Source organism: Pseudophryne corroboree, unplaced genomic scaffold, assembly GCF_028390025.1.
Source record: "Pseudophryne corroboree isolate aPseCor3 unplaced genomic scaffold, aPseCor3.hap2 scaffold_237, whole genome shotgun sequence".
Taxonomy (NCBI): domain Eukaryota; kingdom Metazoa; phylum Chordata; class Amphibia; order Anura; family Myobatrachidae; genus Pseudophryne; species Pseudophryne corroboree.
Window position 1 is genome coordinate 908,019 of NW_026969024.1, and position 25,404 is coordinate 933,422.

The 25,404-nt window shown below is 43.0% G+C and overlaps 15 non-coding genes and 1 pseudogene across 15 annotated transcripts; 14 read left to right on the plus strand and 2 right to left on the minus strand.

Annotated features, from left to right (window-relative positions):
* Positions 1-13,239: 13,239 nt before the first annotated feature.
* LOC135010884 (U1 spliceosomal RNA) lies at positions 13,240-13,393 on the plus strand (annotated as a pseudogene).
* Positions 13,394-13,545: 152 nt separating this feature from the next.
* Positions 13,546-13,708, plus strand: LOC135010792 (U1 spliceosomal RNA). The gene has a single exon (XR_010210079.1). It is a non-coding gene; the product is annotated as a U1 spliceosomal RNA (small nuclear RNA).
* Positions 13,709-14,382: 674 nt separating this feature from the next.
* On the plus strand, positions 14,383-14,546 carry LOC135010667 (U1 spliceosomal RNA). The gene has a single exon (XR_010209962.1). It is a non-coding gene; the product is annotated as a U1 spliceosomal RNA (small nuclear RNA).
* A 152-nt stretch (positions 14,547-14,698) lies between these two features.
* On the plus strand, positions 14,699-14,861 carry LOC135010768 (U1 spliceosomal RNA). Its single transcript, XR_010210061.1, has one exon. It is a non-coding gene; the product is annotated as a U1 spliceosomal RNA (small nuclear RNA).
* A 674-nt stretch (positions 14,862-15,535) lies between these two features.
* On the plus strand, positions 15,536-15,699 carry LOC135010668 (U1 spliceosomal RNA). The gene has a single exon (XR_010209963.1). It is a non-coding gene; the product is annotated as a U1 spliceosomal RNA (small nuclear RNA).
* Positions 15,700-15,851: 152 nt separating this feature from the next.
* LOC135010793 (U1 spliceosomal RNA) lies at positions 15,852-16,014 on the plus strand. Its single transcript, XR_010210080.1, has one exon. It is a non-coding gene; the product is annotated as a U1 spliceosomal RNA (small nuclear RNA).
* Positions 16,015-16,681: 667 nt separating this feature from the next.
* On the plus strand, positions 16,682-16,845 carry LOC135010691 (U1 spliceosomal RNA). The gene has a single exon (XR_010209986.1). It is a non-coding gene; the product is annotated as a U1 spliceosomal RNA (small nuclear RNA).
* A 152-nt stretch (positions 16,846-16,997) lies between these two features.
* On the plus strand, positions 16,998-17,160 carry LOC135010755 (U1 spliceosomal RNA). Its single transcript, XR_010210048.1, has one exon. It is a non-coding gene; the product is annotated as a U1 spliceosomal RNA (small nuclear RNA).
* A 674-nt stretch (positions 17,161-17,834) lies between these two features.
* On the plus strand, positions 17,835-17,998 carry LOC135010652 (U1 spliceosomal RNA). The gene has a single exon (XR_010209947.1). It is a non-coding gene; the product is annotated as a U1 spliceosomal RNA (small nuclear RNA).
* A 152-nt stretch (positions 17,999-18,150) lies between these two features.
* On the plus strand, positions 18,151-18,313 carry LOC135010773 (U1 spliceosomal RNA). Its single transcript, XR_010210065.1, has one exon. It is a non-coding gene; the product is annotated as a U1 spliceosomal RNA (small nuclear RNA).
* Positions 18,314-18,987: 674 nt separating this feature from the next.
* Positions 18,988-19,151, plus strand: LOC135010969 (U1 spliceosomal RNA). Its single transcript, XR_010210235.1, has one exon. It is a non-coding gene; the product is annotated as a U1 spliceosomal RNA (small nuclear RNA).
* A 152-nt stretch (positions 19,152-19,303) lies between these two features.
* LOC135010853 (U1 spliceosomal RNA) lies at positions 19,304-19,464 on the plus strand. Its single transcript, XR_010210134.1, has one exon. It is a non-coding gene; the product is annotated as a U1 spliceosomal RNA (small nuclear RNA).
* A 674-nt stretch (positions 19,465-20,138) lies between these two features.
* LOC135010676 (U1 spliceosomal RNA) lies at positions 20,139-20,302 on the plus strand. Its single transcript, XR_010209971.1, has one exon. It is a non-coding gene; the product is annotated as a U1 spliceosomal RNA (small nuclear RNA).
* A 152-nt stretch (positions 20,303-20,454) lies between these two features.
* Positions 20,455-20,617, plus strand: LOC135010794 (U1 spliceosomal RNA). Its single transcript, XR_010210081.1, has one exon. It is a non-coding gene; the product is annotated as a U1 spliceosomal RNA (small nuclear RNA).
* An 824-nt stretch (positions 20,618-21,441) lies between these two features.
* Positions 21,442-21,604, minus strand: LOC135010739 (U1 spliceosomal RNA). The gene has a single exon (XR_010210032.1). It is a non-coding gene; the product is annotated as a U1 spliceosomal RNA (small nuclear RNA).
* Positions 21,605-21,756: 152 nt separating this feature from the next.
* On the minus strand, positions 21,757-21,920 carry LOC135010681 (U1 spliceosomal RNA). Its single transcript, XR_010209976.1, has one exon. It is a non-coding gene; the product is annotated as a U1 spliceosomal RNA (small nuclear RNA).
* Between the last annotated feature and the right edge of the window lie 3,484 nt (positions 21,921-25,404).

Genomic DNA, 25,404 nt, shown 5'->3' on the forward strand with positions numbered 1-25,404 from the left:
TTTTAAAGCCTCCTATTAGTGCTTCATCTACACGTTATAGCCCTGAATTTTCCAATGCCTATCTCTTTGCAAAAGAGAGATATCGGCAAGGAAAAGCTGCATTGTACTTTTGCATTTTTCTCCCAAACGAAAGACACTAGAATGAAAATTTTAAAGCCTCCTTTTAGTGCTTCATCTACACGTAATAGTCCTGAATTTTCCAATGCCTATCTCTTTGCAAAAGAGAGATATCGGCAAGGAAATGCTGTATTGTACCTTTGCATTTTTCTCCCAAACGAAAGACACTAGAATGAAAATTTTAAAGCCTCCTGTTAGTGCTTCATCTACACGTTATAGCCCTGCATTTTCCAATGCCTATCTCTTTGCATAAGAGAGATATCGGCAAGGAAAAGCTGTATTGTACCTTTGCATTTTTCTCCCAAACGAAAGACACTAGAATGAAAATTGTAAAGCCTCCTGTTAGTGCTTCATCTACACGTTATAGCCCTGAATTTTCCAATGCCTATCTCTTTGCAAAAGAGAGATATCGGCAAGGAAAAACTGTATTGTACCTTTGCATTTTTCTCCCAAACGAAAGACACTAGAATGAAAATTTTAAAGCCTCCTGTTAGTGCTTCATCTACACGTTATAGCCCTGAATTTTCCAATGCCTAGCTCTTTGCAAAAGAGAGATATTGGCAAGGAAAAGCTGTATTGTACCTTTGCATTTTTCTCCCAAACGAAGGACACTAGATTGAAAATTTTAAAGCCTCCTATTAGTGCTTCATCTACACGTTATAGCCCTGAATTTTCCAATGCCTATCTCTTTGCAAAAGAGAGATATCGGCAAGGAAAAGCTGTATTGTACCTTTGCATTTTTCTCCCAAACGAAGGACACTAGAATGAAAATTTTAAAGCCTCCTGTTAGTGCTTCATCTACACGTTATAGCCCTGAATTTTCCAATGCCTATCTCTTTGCAAAAGAGAGATATCGGCAAGGAAAAGCTGTATTGTACCTTTGCATTTTTCTCCCAAACGAAAGACACTAGAATGAAAATTTTAAAGCCTCCTGTTAGTGCTTCATCTACACGTTATAGCCCTGAATTTTCCAATGCCTATCTCTGTGCAAAAGAGAGATATCGGCAAGGAAATGCTGTATTGTACCTTTGCATTTTTCTCCCAAACGAAAGACACTAGAATGAAAATTTTAAAGCCTCCTGTTAGTGCTTCATCTACACGTTATAGCCCTGCATTTTCCAATGCCTATCTCTTTGCAAAAGAGAGATATCGGCAAGGAAAAGCTGCATTGTACCTTTGCATTTTTCTCCCAAACGAAAGACACTAGAATGAAAATTGTAAAGCCTCCTGTTAGTGCTTCATCTACACGTTATAGCCCTGCATTTTCCAATGCCTAGCTCTTTGCAAAAGAGAGATATTGGCAAGGAAAAGCTGTATTGTACCTTTGCATTTTTCTCCCAAACGAAGGACACTAGATTGAAAATTTTAAAGCCTCCTATTAGTGCTTCATCTACACGTTATAGCCCTGAATTTTCCAATGCCTATCTCTTTGCAAAAGAGAGATATCGGCAAGGAAAAGCTGTATTGTACCTTTGCATTTTTCTCCCAAACGAAAGACACTAGAATGAAAATTTTAAAGCCTCATGTTAGTGCTTCATCTACACGTTATAGCCCTGAATTTTCCAATGCCTATCTCTGTGCAAAAGAGAGATATCGGCAAGGAAATGCTGTATTGTACCTTTGCATTTTTCTCCCAAACGAAAGACACTAGAATGAAAATTTTAAAGCCTCCTGTTAGTGCTTCATCTACACGTTATAGCCCTGCATTTTCCAATGCCTATCTCTTTGCAAAAGAGAGATATCGGCAAGGAAAAGCTGTATTGTACCTTTGCATTTTTCTCCCAAACGAAAGACACTAGAATGAAAATTGTAAAGCCTCCTGTTAGTGCTTCATCTACACGTTATAGCCCTGAATTTTCCAATGCCTATCTCTTTGCAAAAGAGAGATATCGGCAAGGAAAAACTGTATTGTACCTTTGCATTTTTCTCCCAAACGAAAGACACTAGAATGAAAATTTTAAAGCCTCCTGTTAGTGCTTCATCTACACGTTATAGGCCTGAATTTTCCAATGCCTAGCTCTTTGCAAAAGAGAGATATTGGCAAGGAAAAGCTGTATTGTACCTTTGCATTTTTCTCCCAAACGAAGGACACTAGATTGAAAATTTTAAAGCCTCCTATTAGTGCTTCATCTACACGTTATAGCCCTGAATTTTCCAATGCCTATCTCTTTGCAAAAGAGAGATATCGGCAAGGAAAAACTGTATTGTACCTTTGCATTTTTCTCCCAAACGAAAGACACTAGAATGAAAATTGTAAAGCCTCCTGTTAGTGCTTAATCTACACGTTATAGCCCTGCATTTTCCAATGCCTAGCTCTTTGCAAAAGAGAGATATTGGCAAGGAAAAGCTGCATTGTACCTTTGCATTTTTCTCCCAAACGAAGGACACTAGATTGAAAATTTTAAAGCCTCCTATTAGTGCTTCATCTACACGTTATAGCCCTGAATTTTCCAATGCCTATCTCTTTGCAAAAGAGAGATATCGGCAAGGAAAAGCTGTATTGTACCTTTGCATTTTTCTCCCAAACGAAGGACACTAGAATGAAAATTTTAAAGCCTCCTGTTAGTGCTTCATGTACACGTTATAGCCCTGAATTTTCCAATGCCTATCTCTTTGCAAAAGAGAGATATCGGCAAGGAAAAGCTGTATTGTACCTTTGCATTTTTCTCCCAAACGAAAGACACTAGAATGAAAATTTTAAAGCCTCCTGTTAGTGCTTCATCTACACGTTATAGCCCTGAATTTTCCAATGCCTATCTCTGTGCAAAAGAGAGATATCGGCAAGGAAATGCTGTATTGTACCTTTGCATTTTTCTCCCAAACGAAAGACACTAGAATGAAAATTTTAAAGCCTCCTGTTAGTGCTTCATCTACACGTTATAGCCCTGCATTTTCCAATGCCTATCTCTTTGCAAAAGAGAGATATCGGCAAGGAAAAGCTGCATTGTACCTTTGCATTTTTCTCCCAAACGAAAGACACTAGAATGAAAATTGTAAAGCCTCCTGTTAGTGCTTCATCTACACGTTATAGCCCTGCATTTTCCAATGCCTAGCTCTTTGCAAAAGAGAGATATTGGCAAGGAAAAGCTGTATTGTACCTTTGCATTTTTCTCCCAAACGAAGGACACTAGATTGAAAATTTTAAAGCCTCCTATTAGTGCTTCATCTACACGTTATAGCCCTGAATTTTCCAATGCCTATCTCTTTGCAAAAGAGAGATATCGGCAAGGAAAAGCTGCATTGTACTTTTGCATTTTTCTCCCAAACGAAAGACACTAGAATGAAAATTTTAAAGCCTCCTTTTAGTGCTTCATCTACACGTAATAGTCCTGAATTTTCCAATGCCTATCTCTTTGCAAAAGAGAGATATCGGCAAGGAAATGCTGTATTGTTCCTTTGCATTTTTCTCCCAAACGAAAGACACTAGAATGAAAATTTTAAAGCCTCCTTTTAGTGCTTCATCTACACGTAATAGTCCTGAATTTTCCAATGCCTATCTCTTTGCAAAAGAGAGATATCGGCAAGGATTAGCTGTATTGTACCTTTGCATTTTTCTCCCAAACGAAGGACACTAGAATGAAAATTTTAAAGCCTCCTGTTAGTGCTTCATCTACACGTTATAGCCTTGAATTTTCCAATGCCTATCTCTTTGCAAAAGAGAGATATCGGCAAGGAAAAGCTGTATTGTACCTTTGCATTTTTCTCCCAAACGAAAGACACTAGAATGAAAATTTTAAAGCCTCCTGTTAGTGCTTCATCTACACGTTATAGCCCTGAATTTTCCAATGCCTATCTCTGTGCAAAAGAGAGATATCGGCAAGGAAATGCTGTATTGTACCTTTGCATTTTTCTCCCAAACGAAAGACACTAGAATGAAAATTTTAAAGCCTCCTGTTAGTGCTTCATCTACACGTTATAGCCCTGCATTTTCCAATGCCTATCTCTTTGCAAAAGAGAGATATCGGCAAGGAAAAGCTGCATTGTACCTTTGCATTTTTCTCCCAAACGAAAGACACTAGAATGAAAATTGTAAAGCCTCCTGTTAGTGCTTCATCTACACGTTATAGCCCTGCATTTTCCAATGCCTAGCTCTTTGCAAAAGAGAGATATTGGCAAGGAAAAGCTGTATTGTACCTTTGCATTTTTCTCCCAAACGAAGGACACTAGATTGAAAATTTTAAAGCCTCCTATTAGTGCTTCATCTACACGTTATAGCCCTGAATTTTCCAATGCCTATCTCTTTGCAAAAGAGAGATATCGGCAAGGAAAAGCTGCATTGTACCTTTGCATTTTTCTCCCAAACGAAAGACACTAGAATGAAAATTGTAAAGCCTCCTGTTAGTGCTTCATCTACACGTTATAGCCCTGCATTTTCCAATGCCTAGCTCTTTGCAAAAGAGAGATATTGGCAAGGAAAAGCTGTATTGTACCTTTGCATTTTTCTCCCAAACGAAGGACACTAGATTGAAAATTTTAAAGCCTCCTATTAGTGCTTCATCTACACGTTATAGCCCTGAATTTTCCAATGCCTATCTCTTTGCAAAAGAGAGATATCGGCAAGGAAAAGCTGCATTGTACTTTTGCATTTTTCTCCCAAACGAAAGACACTAGAATGAAAATTTTAAAGCCTCCTTTTAGTGCTTCATCTACACGTTATAGCCCTGAATTTTCCAATGCCTATCTCTGTGCAAAAGAGAGATATCGGCAAGGAAATGCTGTATTGTACCTTTGCATTTTTCTCCCAAACGAAAGACACTAGAATGAAAATTTTAAAGCCTCCTGTTAGTGCTTCATCTACACGTTATAGCCCTGCATTTTCCAATGCCTATCTCTTTGCAAAAGAGAGATATCGGCAAGGAAAAGCTGTATTGTACCTTTGCATTTTTCTCCCAAACGAAAGACACTAGAATGAAAATTGTAAAGCCTCCTGTTAGTGCTTCATCTACACGTTATAGCCCTGAATTTTCCAATGCCTATCTCTTTGCAAAAGAGAGATATCGGCAAGTAAAAACTGTATTGTACCTTTGCATTTTTCTCCCAAACGAAAGACACTAGAATGAAAATTTTAAAGCCTCCTGTTAGTGCTTCATCTACACGTTATAGGCCTGAATTTTCCAATGCCTAGCTCTTTGCAAAAGAGAGATATTGGCAAGGAAAAGCTGTATTGTACCTTTGCATTTTTCTCCCAAACGAAGGACACTAGATTGAAAATTTTAAAGCCTCCTATTAGTGCTTCATCTACACGTTATAGCCCTGAATTTTCCAATGCCTATCTCTTTGCAAAAGAGAGATATCGGCAAGGAAAAACTGTATTGTACCTTTGCATTTTTCTCCCAAACGAAAGACACTAGAATGAAAATTGTAAAGCCTCCTGTTAGTGCTTCATCTACACGTTATAGCCCTGCATTTTCCAATGCCTAGCTCTTTGCAAAAGAGAGATATTGGCAAGGAAAAGCTGCATTGTACCTTTGCATTTTTCTCCCAAACGAAGGACACTAGATTGAAAATTTTAAAGCCTCCTATTAGTGCTTCATCTACACGTTATAGCCCTGAATTTTCCAATGCCTATCTCTTTGCAAAAGAGAGATATCGGCAAGGAAAAGCTGTATTGTACCTTTGCATTTTTCTCCCAAACGAAGGACACTAGAATGAAAATTTTAAAGCCTCCTGTTAGTGCTTCATGTACACGTTATAGCCCTGAATTTTCCAATGCCTATCTCTTTGCAAAAGAGAGATATCGGCAAGGAAAAGCTGTATTGTACCTTTGCATTTTTCTCCCAAACGAAAGACACTAGAATGAAAATTTTAAAGCCTCCTGTTAGTGCTTCATCTACACGTTATAGCCCTGAATTTTCCAATGCCTATCTCTGTGCAAAAGAGAGATATCGGCAAGGAAATGCTGTATTGTACCTTTGCATTTTTCTCCCAAACGAAAGACACTAGAATGAAAATTTTAAAGCCTCCTGTTAGTGCTTCATCTACACGTTATAGCCCTGCATTTTCCAATGCCTATCTCTTTGCAAAAGAGAGATATCGGCAAGGAAAAGCTGCATTGTACCTTTGCATTTTTCTCCCAAACGAAAGACACTAGAATGAAAATTGTAAAGCCTCCTGTTAGTGCTTCATCTACACGTTATAGCCCTGCATTTTCCAATGCCTAGCTCTTTGCAAAAGAGAGATATTGGCAAGGAAAAGCTGTATTGTACCTTTGCATTTTTCTCCCAAACGAAGGACACTAGATTGAAAATTTTAAAGCCTCCTATTAGTGCTTCATCTACACGTTATAGCCCTGAATTTTCCAATGCCTATCTCTTTGCAAAAGAGAGATATCGGCAAGGAAAAGCTGCATTGTACTTTTGCATTTTTCTCCCAAACGAAAGACACTAGAATGAAAATTTTAAAGCCTCCTTTTAGTGCTTCATCTACACGTAATAGTCCTGAATTTTCCAATGCCTATCTCTTTGCAAAAGAGAGATATCGGCAAGGAAATGCTGTATTGTACCTTTGCATTTTTCTCCCAAACGAAAGACACTAGAATGAAAATTGTAAAGCCTCCTGTTAGTGCTTCATCTACACGTTATAGCCCTGAATTTTCCAATGCCTATCTCTTTGCAAAAGAGAGATATCGGCAAGGAAAAACTGTATTGTACCTTTGCATTTTTCTCCCAAACGAAAGACACTAGAATGAAAATTTTAAAGCCTCCTGTTAGTGCTTCATCTACACGTTATAGGCCTGAATTTTCCAATGCCTAGCTCTTTGCAAAAGAGAGATATTGGCAAGGAAAAGCTGTATTGTACCTTTGCATTTTTCTCCCAAACGAAGGACACTAGATTGAAAATTTTAAAGCCTCCTATTAGTGCTTCATCTACACGTTATAGCCCTGAATTTTCCAATGCCTATCTCTTTGCAAAAGAGAGATATCGGCAAGGAAAAACTGTATTGTACCTTTGCATTTTTCTCCCAAACGAAAGACACTAGAATGAAAATTGTAAAGCCTCCTGTTAGTGCTTCATCTACACGTTATAGCCCTGCATTTTCCAATGCCTAGCTCTTTGCAAAAGAGAGATATTGGCAAGGAAAAGCTGCATTGTACCTTTGCATTTTTCTCCCAAACGAAGGACACTAGATTGAAAATTTTAAAGCCTCCTATTAGTGCTTCATCTACACGTTATAGCCCTGAATTTTCCAATGCCTATCTCTTTGCAAAAGAGAGATATCGGCAAGGAAAAGCTGTATTGTACCTTTGCATTTTTCTCCCAAACGAAGGACACTAGAATGAAAATTTTAAAGCCTCCTGTTAGTGCTTCATGTACACGTTATAGCCCTGAATTTTCCAATGCCTATCTCTTTGCAAAAGAGAGATATCGGCAAGGAAAAGCTGTATTGTACCTTTGCATTTTTCTCCCAAACGAAAGACACTAGAATGAAAATTTTAAAGCCTCCTGTTAGTGCTTCATCTACACGTTATAGCCCTGAATTTTCCAATGCCTATCTCTGTGCAAAAGAGAGATATCGGCAAGGAAATGCTGTATTGTACCTTTGCATTTTTCTCCCAAACGAAAGACACTAGATGTACCTTTGTTGTTCCATCAACCAATGAAGAAACACATTGGTACTTTCCCATGATGAGTGAGTGCTTCAGGATCTCTTGCACTTACATGTGCAGCAGAGTACTGTAATGGAAGCATGCTGGGTCCATAACCCAAAGGTAGGCAGATTGAAACTATCCTCTGCTATATGCATTTTTTTTTGTTAATTAAAGTAATCCAAAACTGGGATTGATATTTTTGCTCTTTTATTTTTACTTAAAGTACAATAACTTTTACCATTTTAATTTGTTTTAATAGTATATTGACAGTATTGTTTTCTTTCAAAAATCCAATTAATTTTCTTTACCCGATTATTAAAATGGTAATTGACAAAAACAAACTACATTGTCACCAGAAGAGCAATACAAAATGTACAAGTGATATATTAAAATCATCTTTCCAGCTTGAATTTCAATGATGCATTGGGGCAACGATTTTGTGAGAAACATCTTCACCCTTAAATAAAGATTTTCTTAATTCCTTACCTGTGTGCTAATTAGATATCACCTTGTTTTCACATTAAACAGACTATTACATGCAAAAGCAGCAAGGATGCAGTGGCGTTAATGTTTCCTGGTGTCAACCTGTATTATTACAGTAGACATTGAAATGAAGATGCATCTTGCTGCCTTTCCAATGAAGCAAGTTTAATATAGTAATAGGTGAAAAACCATCCCTACAAAGGTGTTAATCAGAGACTTGGCTTTGTGGACACTTTTCAGAGAACAAATTTGTTAGCATAAAAATAAAGCCAGAAAATGAAGAGCTGTTTAATCACTCAATTGGATTTTTTTGCCAGCATATTTCTTTTTCTCTGCAACCCACTGCTAAATTGTGCTTCCTAGCTGTTTTTATAAAATCACTGAATCAAATCTAACTCTGATTACATCAGAGAAGGCCAGGTACCCTACACCATAACAGGGGGTTTGAAATTTTGACTTGTCTACTTAAAGATCACCAAAATCTGATAACAAGGTCAATTAAGTCCCTGGGTGGGATTGAACCACCAACCTTTTGGTTAATAGCCTTACACACTAACTGATTGCGCCACAGCGACACTTTGCAGAAGTACTTACTGACAAAGGCTAATAAGCATTCATCTAGAACGATTCCTAGAAACATTTTAAAAAGTCAATACTGTGGAGAGTTTTTGTAAGATGTTTCTTCCATCAACCAATGAAGAAACACATTGGTACTTTCCCATGATGAGTGAGTGCTTCAGGATCTCTTGCACTTACATGTGCAGCAGAGTACTGTAATGGAAGCATGCTGGGTCCATAACCCAAAGGTAGGCAGATTGAAACTATCCTCTGCTATATGCATTTTTTTTTGTTAATTAAAGTAATCCAAAACTGGGATTGATATTTTTGCTCTTTTATTTTTACTTAAAGTACAATAACTTTTACCATTTTAATTTGTTTTAATAGTATATTGACAGTATTGTTTTCTTTCAAAAATCCAATTAATTTTCTTTACCCGATTATTAAAATGGTAATTGACAAAAACAAACTACATTGTCACCAGAAGAGCAATACAAAATGTACAAGTGATATATTAAAATAATCTTTCCAGCTTGAATTTCAATGATGCATTGGGGCAACGATTTTGTGAGAAACATCTTCACCCTTAAATAAAGATTTTCTTAATTCCTTACCTGTGTGCTAATTAGATATCACCTTGTTTTCACATTAAACAGACTATTACATGCGAAAGCAGCAAGGATGCAGTGGCGTTAATGTTTCCTGGTGTCAACCTGTATTATTACAGTAGACATTGAAATGAAGATGCATCTTGCTGCCTTTCCAATGAAGCAAGTTTAATTTAGTAATAGGTGAAAAACCATCCCTACAAAGGTGTTAATCAGAGACTTGGCTTTGTGGACACTTTTCAGAGAACAAATTTGTTAGCATAAAAATAAAGCCAGAAAATGAAGAGCTGTTTAATCACTCAATTGGATTTTTTTGCCAGCATATTTCTTTTTCTCTGCAACCCACTGCTAAATTGTGCTTCCTAGCTGTTTTTATAAAATCACTTAATCAAATCTAACTCTGATTACATCAGAGAAGGCCAGGTACCCTACACCATAACAGGGGGTTTGAAATTTTGACTTGTCTACTTAAAGATCACCAAAATCTGATAACAAGGTCCATTAACTCCCTGGGTGGGATTGAACCACCAACCTTTTGGTTAATAGCCTTACACACTAACTGATTGCGCCACAGCGACACTTTGCAAAAGTACTTACTGACAAAGGCTAATAAGCATTCATCTAGAACGATTCCTAGAAACATTTTAAAAAGTCAATAATGTGGAGAGTTTTTGTAAGATGTTTCTTCCATCAACCAATGAAGAAACACATTGGTACTTTCCCATGATGAGTGAGTGCTTCAGGATCTCTTGCACTTACATGTGCAGCAGAGTACTGTAATGGAAGCATGCTGGGTCCATAACCCAGAGGTAGGCAGATTGAAACTATCCTCTGCTATATGCATTTTTTTTTGTTAATTAAAGTAATCCAAAACTGGGATTGATATTTTTGCTCTTTTATTTTTACTTAAAGTACAATAACTTTTACCATTTTAATTTGTTTTAATAGTATATTGACAGTATTGTTTTCTTTCAAAAATCCAATTAATTTTCTTTACCCGATTATTAAAATGGTAATTGACAAAAGCAAACTACATTGTCACCAGAAGAGCAATACAAAATGTACAAGTGATATATTAAAATCATCTTTCCAGCTTGAATTTCAATGATGCATTGGGGCAACGATTTTGTGAGAAACATCTTCACCCTTAAATAAAGATTTTCTTAATTCCTTACCTGTGTGCTAATTAGATATCACCTTGTTTTCACATTAAACAGACTTCTACATGAGAAAGCAGCAAGGATGCAGTGGCGTTAATGTTTCCTGGTGTCAACCTGTATTATTTCAGTAGATATTGAAATGAGGATGCATCTTGCTGCCTTTCCAATGAAGCAAGTTTAATTTAGTAATAGGTGAAAAACCATCCCTACAAAGATGTTAATCAGATACTTGGCTTTGTGGACACTTTTCAGAGAACAAATTTGTTAGCATAAAAATAAAGCCAGAAAATGAAGAGCTGTTTAATCACTCAATTGGATTTTTTTGCCAGCATATTTCTTTTTCTCTGCAACCCACTGCTAAATTGTGCTTCCTAGCTGTTTTTATAAAATCACTGAATCAAATCTAACTCTGATTACATCAGAGAAGGCCAGGTACCCTACACCATAACAGGGGTTTTCGAAATTTTGACTTGTCTACTTAAAGATCAACAAAATCTGATAACAAGGTCAATTACGTCCCTGGGTGGGATTGAACCACCAACCTTTTGGTTAATAGCCGTACACACTAACTGATTGCGCCACAGTGACACTTTGCAAAAGTACATACTGACAAAGGCTAATAAGCATTCATCTAGAACGTTTCCTATAAAAACTTTAAATAGTCAATAATCTGGAGAGTTTTTGTAAGATGTTTCTTCCATCAACCAATGAAGAAACACATTGGTACTTTCCCATGATAAGTGAGTGCTTCAGGACCTCTTGCACTTACATGTGCAGCAGAGTACTGTAATGGAAGCATGCTGGGTCCATAACCCAGAGGTAGGCAGATTGAAACTATCCTCTGCTATATGCATTTTTTTTTGTTAATTAAAGTAATCCAAAACTGGGATTGATATTTTTGCTCTTTTATTTTTACTTAAAGTACAATAACTTTTACCATTTTAATTTGCTTTAATAGTATATTGACAGTATTTTCTTTCAAAAATCCAATTAATTTTCTTTACCCGATTATTAAAATGGTAATTGACAAAAACAAACTACATTGTCACCAGAAGAGCAATACAAAATGTACAAGTGATATATTAAAATCATCTTTCCAGCTTGAATTTCAATGATGCATTGGGGCAACGATTTTGTGAGAAACATCTTCACCCTTAAATAAAGATTTTCTTAATTCCTTACCTGTGTGCTAATTAGATATCACCTTGTTTTCACATTAAACAGACTTCCACATGAGAAAGCAGCAAGGATGCAGTGGCGTTAATGTTTCCTGGTGTCAACCTGTATTATTTCTGTAGATATTGAAATGAGGATGCATCTTGCTGCCTTTCCAATGAAGCAAGTTTAAGTTAGTAATAGGTGAAAAACCATCCCTACAAAGGTGTTAATCAGAGACTTGGCTTTGTGGACACTTTTCAGAGAACAAATTTGTTAGCATAAAAATAAAGCCAGAAAATGAAGAGCTGTTTAATCACTCAATTGGATTTTAATACCATTTTAATAATCGGGTAAAGAAAATTAATTGGATTTTTGAAAGAAAACAATACTGTCAATATACTATTAAAACAAATTAAAATGGTAAAAGTTATTGTACTTTAAGTAAAAATAAAAGCTAAAATATCAATCCCAGTTTTGGATTACTTTAATGAACAAAAAAAAAATGCATATAGCAAAGGATAGTTTCAATCTGCCTACCTCTGGGTTATGGGCCCAGCATGCTTCCAGTGCAGTACTCTGCTGCACATGTAAGTGCAAGAGATCCTGAAGCACTCACTCATCATGCGAAAGTACCAATGTGTTTCTTCATTGGTTGCTGGAAGAAACATCTTACAAAAACTCTCCAGATTATTGACTTTTTAAAGTTTTTCTAGGAAACGTTCTAGATGAATGCTTATTAGTCTTTGTCAGTATGTACTTTTTGCAAAGTGTCTCTGTGGCGCAATCGGTTAGTGTGTTCAGCTATTAATCAAAAGGTTGGTGGTTCAATCCCACCCAGGGATGTAATTGACCTTGTGATCAGATTTTGGTGATATTTAAGTAGACAAGTCAAAATTTCGAAAACCCCTGTTATGGTGTAGGGTACCTGGCCTTCTCTGATGTAATCAGAGTTAGATTTGATTCAGTGATTTTATAAAAACAGCTAGGAAGCACAATTTAGCAGTGGGTTGCAGAGAAAAAGAAATATGCTGGCAAAAAAATCCAATTGACTGATTAAACAGCTCTTCATTTTCTGGCTTTATTTTTATGCTAACAAATTTGTTCTCTGAAAAGTGTCCACAAAGCCAAGTATCTGATTAACATCTTTGTAGGGATGGTTTTTCACCTATTACTAAATTAAACTTGCTTCATTGGAAAGGCAGCAAGATGCATCCTCATTTCAATATCTACTGAAATAATACAGGTTGACACCAGGAAACATTAACGCCACTGCATCCTTGCTGCTTTCTCATGTGGAAGTCTGTTTAATGTGAAAACAAGGTGATATCTAATTAGCACACAGGTAAGGAATTAAGAAAATCTTTATTTAAGGGTGAAGATGTTTCTCACAAAATCGTTGCCCCAATGCATCATTGAAATTCAAGCTGGAAAGATGATTTTAATATATCACTTGTACATTTTGTATTGCTCTTCTGGTGACAATGTAGTTTGTTTTTGTCAATTACCATTTTAATAATCGGGTAAAGAAAATTAAGTGGATTTTTGAAAGAAAACAATACTGTCAATATACTAATTCAATTCTAAGTCATGAAGATTTTTCTCCCAGGGTGAGGTTCATTCATTGCATTTTGGGTATGCTGACCCCTGTGATTTCCCCAAATGTGGGAAACTTGACTGCATTATTTGTGGTAGTGGGAGACTGTGTTTGTGCTTTCCTCTGGTCAGCTCTGGTAAAAGTCAGATTTCTTTGTCTCAGATTTTCCTTTAGCCTTGTTCTTCTTTCGAGAGTTCCCTTGTGCTGCCTCAGTTGGATCTCCTTCACTTTACAGGGGGGTACCCGAGCAGCGACCCTCCCCAGCTCTAGCCCAACTCCTACTTACCTGCCAGGTGAGATACTATGATCATGAAGGTGCTTCTCCCAGGGCAAGGCTCACCCATTGTACTCTGGGTGTGCTGCTCCTGCGATTTCCCCAAATGTGGGAAACTTGACTGCATAATTTGTGTTTCCCCTGGTCGGCTCTCGTATAATTCAGATCTCTTTGTCACAGGTCTCTCTCCAGCCTAGTTTGCTGTCTGTTTCCACTTCTCTTTTCTTCAGCCGCTCCCTTCTATACCCTTGTGCACTATCCTGACTTCTCCTCCCGTCTGCTTACTTTGTGCCTTCCAATGCACAATGCAAACTACAGGTAGTGCTGCAGGGCCCACACCCTTTTACTTGCCTTACAGAGCAGCTCTGGAGCTGTTACAGTGCCCAGCTGCTGCAAGAAATCAGCTTGAATGCTTCAGGGGATGGGGCATGGCCAACATGAGCCCCACACCAAAGGAGGGTGGAGGTGTTTAATGCGAACTAGGGGTCATCCAAGCACCGCAAAAGGCCGCCATGCCCTGCACGCCCCTTTTCTCTTTTCATATGCAGATGAGGGTTGAAGCCAACTTTGACCCACTGCTTGGATGACATCACCGTATGCAAATCCGTCTTCTGCAGAACTTCCCCCAGGAATGCTTGCACTAGTTGTTGCATTTGATTTGTTGTTTGGTGGTGCTTCAGTATTAGGCAGCCTTCTGCCCTCCCATGTTCATCTGAAAATATGTGTTCTCCCTGCAGTTGTTGTCCCAAGATGAGAGTTCCCTTGTGCTGCCTCAGTTAAATCTCCTTTACTTGACAGAGATGTGCATGAGCAGCGGCCCTCCCCAGCCCTATTCCAAATCATACTTATTTTGCATAGGAGATACCATGGTCATGAAGATTTTTCTCCCAGGGTGAGGTTCATTCATTGCATTTTGGGTATGCTGACCCCTGTGATTTCCCCAAATGTGGGAAACTTGACTGCATTATTTGTGGTAGTGGGAGACTGTGTTTGTGCTTTCCTCTGGTCAGCTCTGGTAAAAGTCAGATTTCTTTGTCTCAGATTTTCCTTTAGCCTTGTTCTTCTTTCGAGAGTTCCCTTGTGCTGCCTCAGTTGGATCTCCTTCACTTTACAGGGGGGTACCCGAGCTGCGACCCTCCCCAGCTCTAGCCCAACTCCTACTTACCTGCCAGGTGAGATACTATGATCATGAAGGTGCTTCTCCCAGGGCAAGGCTCACCCATTGTACTCTGGGTGTGCTGCTCCTGCAATTTCCCCAAATGTGGGAAACTTGACTGCATAATTTGTGTTTCCCCTGGTCGGCTCTCGTATAATTCAGATCTCTTTGTCTCAGGTCTCTCTCCAGCCTAGTTTGCTGTCTGTTTCCACTTCTCTTTTCTTCAGCCGCTCCCTTCTATACCCTTGTGCACTATCCTGACTTCTCCTCCCGTCTGCTTACTTTGTGCCTTCCAATGCACAATGCAAACTACAGGTAGTGCTGCAGGGCCCACACCCTTTTACTTGCCTTACAGAGCAGCTCTGGAGCTGTTACAGTGCCCAGCTGCTGCAAGAAATCAGCTTGAATGCTTCAGGGGCTGGGGCATAGCCAACATGAGCCCCACACCGAAGGAGGGTGGAGGTGTTTAATGCAAACTAGGGGTCAGACAAGCGCCGCAAAAGGCCACCATGCCCTGCACGCCCCTTTTCTGTTTTCATATGCAGACGAGGGTTGAAGCCAACTTTGACCCACTGCTTGGATGACATCACCATATGCAAATCCATCTGCGGCAGGCCTTCCCCCAGGAATGCTTGCACTAGTTGTTGCATTTGGTTTGTTGTTTGGGGGTGCTTCAGTATTAGGCAGCCTTCTGCCCTCCCATGTTCATCTGAAAATATGTGTTCTCCCTGCAGTTGTTGTCCCAAGATGAGAGTTCCCTTTTGCTGCCTCAGTTGAATCTCCTTTACTTGACAGAGATGTGCATGAGCAGCAGCCCTCCCCAGCCCTATTCCAAATCATACTTATTTTGCATAGGAGATACCATGGTCATGAAGATTTTTCTCCCAGGGTGAGGTTCATTCATTGCATTTTGGGTATGCTGACCCCTGTGATTTCCCCAAATGTGGGAAACTTGACTGCATTATTTGTGGTAGTGGGAGACTGTGTTTGTGCTTTCCTCTGGTCAGCTCTGGTAAAAGTCAGATTTCTTTGTCTCAGATTTTCCTTTAGCCTTGTTCTTCTTTCGAGAGTTCCCTTGTGCTGCCTCAGTTGGATCTCCTTCACTTTACAGGGGGGTACCCGAGCAGCGACCCTCCCCAGCTCTAGCCCAACTCCTACTTACCTGCCAGGTGAGATACTATGATCATGAAGGTGCTTCTCCCAGGGCAAGGCTCACCCATTGTACTCTGGGTGTGCTGCTCCTGCGATTTCCCCAAATGTGGGAAACTTGACTGCATAATTTGTGTTTCCCCTGGTCGGCTCTCGTATAATTCAGATCTCTTTGTCTCAGGTCTCTTTCCAGCCTAGTTTGCTGTCTGTTTCCACTTCTCTTTTCTTCAGCCGCTCCCTTCTATACCCTTGTGCACTATCCTGACTTCTCCTCCCGTCTGCTTACTTTGTGCCTTCCAATGCACAATGCAAACTACAGGTAGTGCTGCAGGGCCCACACCCTTTTACTTGCCTTACAGAGCAGCTCTGGAGCTGTTACAGTGCCCAGCTGCTGCAAGAAATCAGCTTGAATGCTTCAGGGGATGGGGCATGGCCAACATGAGCCCCACACCAAAGGTTGGTGGAGGTGTTTAATGCGAACTACGGGTCATCCAAGCACCGCAAAAGGCCGCCATGCCCTGCACGCCCCTTTTCATATGCAGATGAGGGTTGAAGCCAACTTTGACCCACTGCTTGGATGACATCACCGTATGCAAATCCGTCTTCTGCAGAACTTCCCCCAGGAATGCTTGCACTAGTTGTTGCATTTGGTTTGTTGTTTGGGGGTGCTTCAGTATTAGGCAGCCTTCTGCCCTCCCATGTTCATCTGAAAATATGTGTTCTCCCTGCAGTTGTTGACCCAAGATGAGAGTTCCCTTGTGCTGCCTCAGTTGAATCTCCTTTACTTGACAGAGATGTGCATGAGCAGCGGCCCTCCCCAGCCCTATTCCAAATCATGCTTATTTTGCATAGGAGATACCATGGTCATGAAGATTTTTCTCCCAGGGTGAGGTTCATTCATTGCATTTTGGGTATGCTGACCCCTGTGATTTCCCCAAATGTGGGAAACTTGACTGCATTATTTGTGGTAGTGGGAGACTGTGTTTGTGCTTTCCTCTGGTCAGCTCTGGTAAAAGTCAGATTTCTTTGTCTCACATTTTCCTTTAGCCTTGTTCTTCTTTCGAGAGTTCCCTTGTGCTGCCTCAGTTGGATCTCCTTCACTTTACAGGGGGGTACCCGAGCAGCGACCCTCCCCAGCTCTAGCCCAACTCCTACTTACCTGCCAGGTGAGATACTATGATCATGAAGGTGCTTCTCCCTGGGCAAGGCTCACCCATTGTACTCTGGGTGTGCTGCTCCTGCAATTTCCCCAAATGTGGGAAACTTGACTGCATAATTTGTGTTTCCCCTGGTCGGCTCTCGTATAATTCAGATCTCTCTGTCTCAGGTCTCTCTCCAGCCTAGTTTGCTGTCTGTTTCCACTTCTCTTTTCTTCAGCCGCTCCCTTCTATACCCTTGTGCACTATCCTGACTTCTCCTCCCGTCTGCTTACTTTGTGCCTTCCAATGCACAATGCAAACTACAGGTAGTGCTGCAGGGCCCACACCCTTTTACTTGCCTTACAGAGCAGCTCTGGAGCTGTTACAGTGCCCAGCTGCTGCAAGAAATCAGCTTGAATGCTTCAGGGGCTGGGGCATAGCCAACATGAGCCCCACACCGAAGGAGGGTGGAGGTGTTTAATGCAAACTAGGGGTCAGACAAGCGCCGCAAAAGGCCACCATGCCCTGCACGCCCCTTTTCTGTTTTCATATGCAGACGAGGGTTGAAGCCAACTTTGACCCACTGCTTGGATGACATCACCATATGCAAATCCATCTGCGGCAGGCCTTCCCCCAGGAATGCTTGCACTAGTTGTTGCATTTGGTTTGTTGTTTGGGGGTGCTTCAGTATTAGGCAGCCTTCTGCCCTCCCATGTTCATCTGAAAATATGTGTTCTCCCTGCAGTTGTTGTCCCCAGATGAGAGTTCCCTTGTGCTGCCTCAGTTGAATCTCCTTAACTTGACAGAGATGTGCCTGAGCAGCGGCCCACCCCAGCTCTATCCCAAATCATACTTATTTTGCATAGGAGATACCATGGTCATGAAGATTATTCTCCCAGGGTGAGGTTCATTCATTGCATTCTGGGTATGCTGACCCCTGTGATTTCCCCAAATGTGGGAAACTCGACTGCTTTATTTGTGGTAGTGGGGGACTGTGTTTGTGTTATCCTCTGGTCAGCTCTGGTAAAAGTCAGATTTCTTTGTTTCAGATCTTCCTCTAGCCTTGTTCTTCTTTTGAGAGTTCCCTTGTGCTGCCTCAGTTGGATCTCCTTCACTTGACAGGGGGGTGCCCGAGCAGAGACCCTCCCCAGCTCTAGCCCAACTCCTACTTACCTGCCAGGTGAGATACTATGATCATGATGGTGCTTCTCCCAGGGCAAGGCTCACCCATTGCACTCTGGGTGTGCTGCCCCTGCGATTTCCCCAAATGTGGGAAACTTGACTGCATAATTTGTGTTTCCCCTGGTCGGCTCTCGTATAATTCAGATCTCTTTGTCTCAGGTCTCTCTCCAGCCTAGTTTGCTGTCTGTTTCCACTTCTCTTTTCTTCAGCCGCTCCCTTCTATACCCTTGTGCACTATCCTGACTTCTCCTCCCGTCTGCTTACTTTGTGCCTTCCAATGCACAATGCAAACTACAGGTAGTGCTGCAGGGCCCACACCCTTTTACTTGCCTTACAGAGCAGCTCTGGAGCTGTTACAGTGCCCAGCTGCTGCAAGAAATCTGCTTGAATGCTTCAGGGGATGGGGCATGGCCAACATGAGCCCCACACCAAAGGAGGGTGGAGGTGTTTAATGCGAACTAGGGGTCATCCAAGCACCGCAAAAGGCCGCCATGCCCTGCACGCCCCTTTTCTCTTTTCATATGCAGATGAGGGTTGAAGCCAACTTTGACCCACTGCTTGGATGACATCACCGTATGCAAATCCGTCTTCTGCAGAACTTCCCCCAGGAATGCTTGCACTAGTTGTTGCATTTGGTTTGTTGTTTGGGGGTGCTTCAGTATTAGGCAGCCTTCTGCCCTCCCATGTTCATCTGAAAATATGTGTTCTCCCTGCAGTTGTTGTCCCCAGATGAGAGTTCCCTTGTGCTGCCTCAGTTGAATCTCCTTTACTTGACAGAGATGTGCATGAGCAGCGGCCCTCCCCAGCCCTATTCCAAATCATACTTATTTTGCATAGGAGATACCATGGTCATGAAGATTGTTCTCCCAGGGTGAGGTTCATTCATTGCATTTTGGGTATGCTGACCCCTGTGATTTCCCCAAATGTGGGAAACTTGACTGCATTATTTGTGGTAGTGGGGGACTGTGTTTGTGCTTTCCTCTGGTCAGCTCTGGTAAAAGTCAGATTTCTTTGTCTCAGATTTTCCTCTAGCCTTGTTCTTCTTTCGAGAGTTCCCTTGTGCTGCCTCAGTTGGATCTCCTTCACTTTACAGGGGGGTACCCGAGCAGCGACCCTCCCCAGCTCTAGCCCAACTCCTACTTACCTGCCAGGTGAGATACTATGATCATGAAGGTGCTTCTCCCAGGGCAAGGCTCACCCATTGCTCTGGGTGTGCTGCTCCTGCGATTTCCCCAAATGTGGGAAACTTGACTGCATAATTTGTGTTTCCCCTGGTCGGCTCTCGTATAATTCAGATCTCTTTGTCTCAGGTCTCTCTCCAGCCTAGTTTGCTGTCTGTTTCCACTTCTCTTTTCTTGAGCCGCTCCCTTCTATGCCCTTGCGCACTATCCTGACTTCTCCTCCTGTCTGCTTACTTTGTGCCTTCCAACGCACAATGCGAACTACAGGTAGTGCTGCAGGGCCCACACCCTTTTACTTGCCTTACAGAGCAGCTCTGGAGCTGTTACAGTGCCCAGCTGCTGCAAGAAATCAGCTTGAATGCTTCAGGGGCTGGGGCATAGCCAACATGAGCCCCACACCAAAGGAGGGTGGAGGTGTTTAATGCAAACTAGGGGTCAGCCAAGCGCCGCAAAAGGCCACCATGCCCTGCACGCCCCTTTTCTCTTTTCATATGCAGACGAGGGTTGAAGCCAACTTTGACCCACTGCTTGGATGACATCACCATATGCAAATCCATCTGCGGCAGGCCTTCCCCCAGGAATGCTTGCACTAGTTGTTGCATTTGGTTTGTTGTTTGGGGGTGCTTCAGTATTAGGCAGCCTTCTGCCCTCCCATGTTCATCTGAAAATATATGTTCTCCCTGCAGTTGTTGTCCCCAGATGAGAGTTCCCTTGTGTTGCCTCAGTTAAATCTCCTTTACTTGACAGAGATGTGCATGAGCAGCGGCCCTCCCCAGCCCTATTCCAAATCATACTTATTTTGCATAGGAGATACCATGGTCATGAAGATTTTTCTCCCAGGGTGAGGTTTATTCATTGCATTTTGGGTATGCTGACCCCTGTGATTTCCCCAAATGTGGGAAACTTGACTGCATTATTTGTGGTAGTGGGAGGCTGTGTTTGTGATTTCTTCTGGTCAGCTCTGGTAAAAGTCAGATTTCTTTGTCTCAGATTTTCCTTTAGCCTTGTTCTTCTTTCGAGAGTTCCCTTGTGCTGCCTCAGTTGGATCTCCTTCACTTTACAGGGGGGTACCCGAGCAGCGACCCTCCCCAGCTCTAGCCCAACTCCTACTTACCTGCCAGGTGAGATACTATGATCATGAAGGTGCTTCTCCCAGGGCAAGGCTCACCCATTGTACTCTGGGTGTGCTGCTCCTGCGATTTCCCCAAATGTGGGAAACTTGACTGCATAATTTGTGTTTCCCCTGGTCGGCTCTCGTATAATTCAGATCTCTTTGTCTCAGGTCTCTCTCCAGCCTAGTTTGCTGTCTGTTTCCACTTCTCTTTTCTTCAGCCGCTCCCTTCTATACCCTTGTGCACTATCCTGACTTCTCCTCCCGTCTGCTTACTTTGTGCCTTCCAATGCACAATGCAAACTACAGGTAGTGCTGCAGGGCCCACACCCTTTTACTTGCCTTACAGAGCAGCTCTGGAGCTGTTACAGTGGCCAGCTGCTGCAAGAAATCAGCTTGAATGCTTCAGGGGCTGGGGCATAGCCAACATGAGCCCCACACCGAAGGAGGGTGGAGGTGTTTAATGCAAACTAGGGGTCAGTCAAGCGCCGCAAAAGGCCACCATGCCCTGCACGCCCCTTTTCTGTTTTCATATGCAGACGAGGGTTGAAGCCACCTTTGACCAACTGCTTGGATGACATCACCACAAATCCATCTGCGGCAGGCCTTCCCCCAGGAATGCTTGCACTAGTTGTTGCATTTGGTTTGTTGTTTGGGGGTGCTTCAGTATTAGGCAGCCTTCTGCTCCACCCTCCTTTGGTGTGGGGCTCATGTTGGCCATGTCCCATCCCCTGAAGCATTCAAGCAGATTTCTTGCAGCAGCTGGGCACTGTAACAGCTCCAGAGACGCTCTGTAAGGCAAGTAAAAGGGTGTGGGCCCTGCAGCACTACCTGTAGTTTGCATTGTGCATTGGAAGGCACAAAGTAAGCAGACGGGAGGAGAAGTCAGGATAGTGCACAAGGGTATAGAAGGGAGCGGCTGAAGAAAAGAGAAGTGGAAACAGACAGCAAACTAGGCTGGAGAGAGATCTGAGACAAAGAGATCTGAATTATACGAGAGCCGACCAGGGGAAACACAAATTATGCAGTCAAGTTTCCCACATTTGGGGAAATCGCAGGGGCAGCACACCCAGAGTGCAATGGGTGAGCCTTGCCCTGGGAGAAGCACCTTCATGATCATAGTATCTCACCTGGCAGGTAAGTAGGAGTTGGGCTAGAGCTGGGGAGGGTCGCTGCTCGGGCACCCCCCTGTTAAGTGAAGGAGATCCAACTGAGGCAGCACAAGGGAACTCTCGAAAGAAGAACAAGGCTAAAGGAAAATCTGAAACAAAGAAATCTGACTTTTACCAGAGCTGACCAGAAGAAATCACAAACACAGCCTCCCACTACCACAAATAATGCAGTCGAGTTTCCCACATTTGGGGAAATCACAGGGGTCAGCATACCCAAAATGCAATGAATGAACCTCACCCTGGGAGAAAAATCTTCATGACCATGGTATCTCCTATGCAAAATAAGTATGATTTGGAATAGGGCTGGGGAGGGCCGCTGCTCATGCACATCTCTGTCAAGTAAAGGAGATTCAACTGAGGCAGCACAAGGGAACTCTCATCTTGGGACAACAACTGCAGGGAGAACATATATTTTCAGATGAACATGGGAGGGCAGAAGGCTGCCTAATACTGAAGCACCCCCAAACAACAAACCAAATGCAACAACTAGTGCAAGCATTCCTGGGGGAAGGCCTGCCGCAGATGGATTTGCATATGGTGATGTCATCCAAGCAGTTGGTCAAAGTTGGCTTCAACCCTCGTCTGCATATGAAAAGAGAAAAGGTGCGTGCAGGGCATGGTGGCCTTTTGCGGCGCTTGGCTGACCCCTAGTTTGCATTAAACACCTCCACCCTCCTTTGGTGTGGGGCTCATGTTGGCTATGCCCCAGCCCCTGAAGCATTCAAGCTGAATTCTTGCAGCAGCTGGGCACTGTAACAGCTCCAGAGCTGCTCTGTAAGGCAAGTAAAAGGGTGTGGGCCCTGCAGCACTACCTGTAGTTCGCAGATGGATTTGCCGCCATAGAATGCGCCTGCTGAATCGTGTTACAGATCCAGAGAGCAATAGTCTGCTTTGAAGCAGGGGTGCCAATCTTGTTGGCTGCATACAGGACAAACAGTGCTTCTGTTTTTCTGACTCTAGCCGTTCTGGCCACGTAAATTTTCAAAGCCCTGACCACATCAAGGGACTCGGAATCCTCCAAGTCACGCGTAGCCACAGGCATCACAATAGGTTGGTTCATATGAAAGGATGATTCCACTTTTAGCAGGAATTGAGGACGGGTCTGCAATTCCGCTGCCACCGCGCTACAACCCCGGCCGACGCAATTGCCGGTCTGAGTAAGGTACCAGAATGTGTGTAAATGGACTTTAGGGTAACCTCCTGCTTGCGGTCAGCAGGGTCCCTGATGGTAGCCGTATCCTGGGATGGCAGCGCTACCTTTTTGGATAAGCGTGTCAATGCTTTATCCACCCTAGGGGAGGATTCCCACCGTATCCTGTCCATTGGCGGGAAAGGATACGCCATAAGAATCCTTTTGGGAATCTGCAGCTTTTTGTCTGGAGATTCCCAAGCTTTTTCACATAATTCGTTCAACTCATGTGAGGGGGGAAAGGTTATCTCAGGTTTCTTTCCCTTATACATGTGTACCCTCGTGTCAGGGACAGGGGACTCTGTGATGTGCAAAACATCTTTTAGTGCAATAATCATATATCGAATACATTTAGCCAATTTTGGCTGTAACTTTGCATCATCGTAGTCGACACTGGAGTCAGAATCCGTGTCGGTATCTGTGTCAACTATTTGGGATAGTGGGCGCTTTTGAGACCCCGAAGGTCCCTGCGACATAGGGACAGGCATGGGTTGACTCCCTGACTGTTCCCTAGCTTCAGCTTTGTCTAATCTCTTGTGTAATAAGTTTACATTAGCACTTAAAACATTCCACATATCCATCCAGTCAGGTGTCGGCGTTGTCGATGGAGACACCACATTAATTTGCTCCTGCTCCTCTCTAGGAGAGCCTTCTACCTCAGACATGTCGACACACGTGTACCGACACACCATACACTCAGGGAATCCTCTTATCTGAGGACAGTTCCCCAACAAGGCCCTTTGGAGAGACAGAGAGAGAGAGTATGCCAGCACACACCCCAGCGCTATATGACCCAGGAAAAAAACACAATAATTTTATGTTTACCCAGTAGCGCTGTATTTCCATATATATATGCGCCTAATTATGTGCCCCCCTCTTCTTTAAGACCCTCTTTCTACCGTGGTATAAGCAGGGGAGAGTCCGTGGAGCTTCCCCTCAGCGGTGCTGTGGAGAAAATGGCGCTGGTGAGTGCTGAGGGAGAAGCCCCACCCCCTCAGCGACGGGCTTCTGTCCCGCTCAAATATAGTAAAAAAAAGGCGGGGGCTCTTATATATATATACAGTGCCTAGCTGCATATATATTTATTTTGCCAAAGAGAGGTCTATATTGCTGCCCAGGGCGTCCCCCCTGCGCCCTTCACCCTTACACTGACTGCCGTGTGAGAGGTGTATGGGAGCAATGGAGCACAGCTTTACTGCTGTGCGTTACCTCAGTGAAGATCATGAAGTCTTCCGCCGCCTCTGAAGTCTTCTTTTCTTCTCATACTCACCCGGCTTCTATCTTCCGGCTCTGCGAGGGGGACGGCGGCGCGGCGCTGGGACGGACGGCGAGGGTGAGACCTGCGTACCGATCCCTCTGGAGCTAATGCTGTACAGTAGCCTAAGAAGCAGAGCCTATCAACTCACAGAAGTAGGTGTGCATCTCTCCCCTCCGCCCCTCGATGCAGGGAGTCTGTTGCCAGCAGGCTCCCTGAAAATAAAAAAATCTAACAAATATACTTTCTGTCAGGAAACTCAGGAGAGCTCCCTGAAAAGCACCCAGTCTCCTCTGGGCACAGTAGTAAACTGAGGTCTGGAGGAGGGGCATAGAGGGAGGAGCCAGTGCACACCCAGATCTAAAGTCTTTCTTAAAGTGCCCATGTCTCCTGCGGAGCCCGTCTATCCCCCATGGTCCTTACGGAGTCCCCAGCATCCTCTAGGACGTAAGAGAAAAATTATGCTGGCAGAAAAATCCAATTGAGTGATTAAACAGCTCCAGAGCTGCTCTGTAAGGCAAGTAAAAGGGTGTGGGCCCTGCAGCACTACCTGTAGTTTGCATTGTGCATTGGAAGCCTAGTTTGCTGTCTGTTTCCACTTCTTTTTTCTTGAGCCCCTCCCGTCTATACCCTTGTGCACTATCCTGACTTCTCTTCCCGTCTGCTTACTTTGTGCCTTCCAAAGCACAATGCAAACTACAGGTAGTGCTGCAGGGCCCACACCCTTTTACTTGCCTTACAGAGCAGCTCTTGAGCTGTTACAGTGCCCAGCTGCTGCAAGAAATCAGCGTGAATGCTTCAGGGGCTGGGGCATGGCCAACATGAGCCCCACACCGAAGGAGGGTGGGGGTGTTTAATGCGAACTAGGGGTCTCGCACAATGCGAACTACAGGTAGTGCTGCAGGGCCCACACCCTTTTACTTGCCTTACAGAGCAGCTCTGGAGCTGTTACAGTGCCCAGCTGCTGCAAGAAATGTGAACTAGGGGTCATCCAAGTGCCGCAAAAGGCCGCCATGCCCTGCACGCCCCTTTTCTCTTTTCATATGCAGACGAGGGTTGAAGCCAACTTTGACCCACTGCTTGGATGACATCGCCATATGCAAATCATTCTGCTGCAGGCCTTCCCCCAGGAATGCTTGCACTAGTTGTTGCATTTGGTTTGTTGTTTGGGGGTGCTTCAGTATTAGGCAGCCTTCTGCCCTCCCATGTTCATCTGAAAATATGTGTTCTCCCTGCAGTTGTTGTCCCCAGATGAGAGTTCCCTTGTGCTGCCTCAGTTGAATCTCCTTTACTTGACAGAGATGTGCCTGAGCAGCGGCCCTCCCCAGC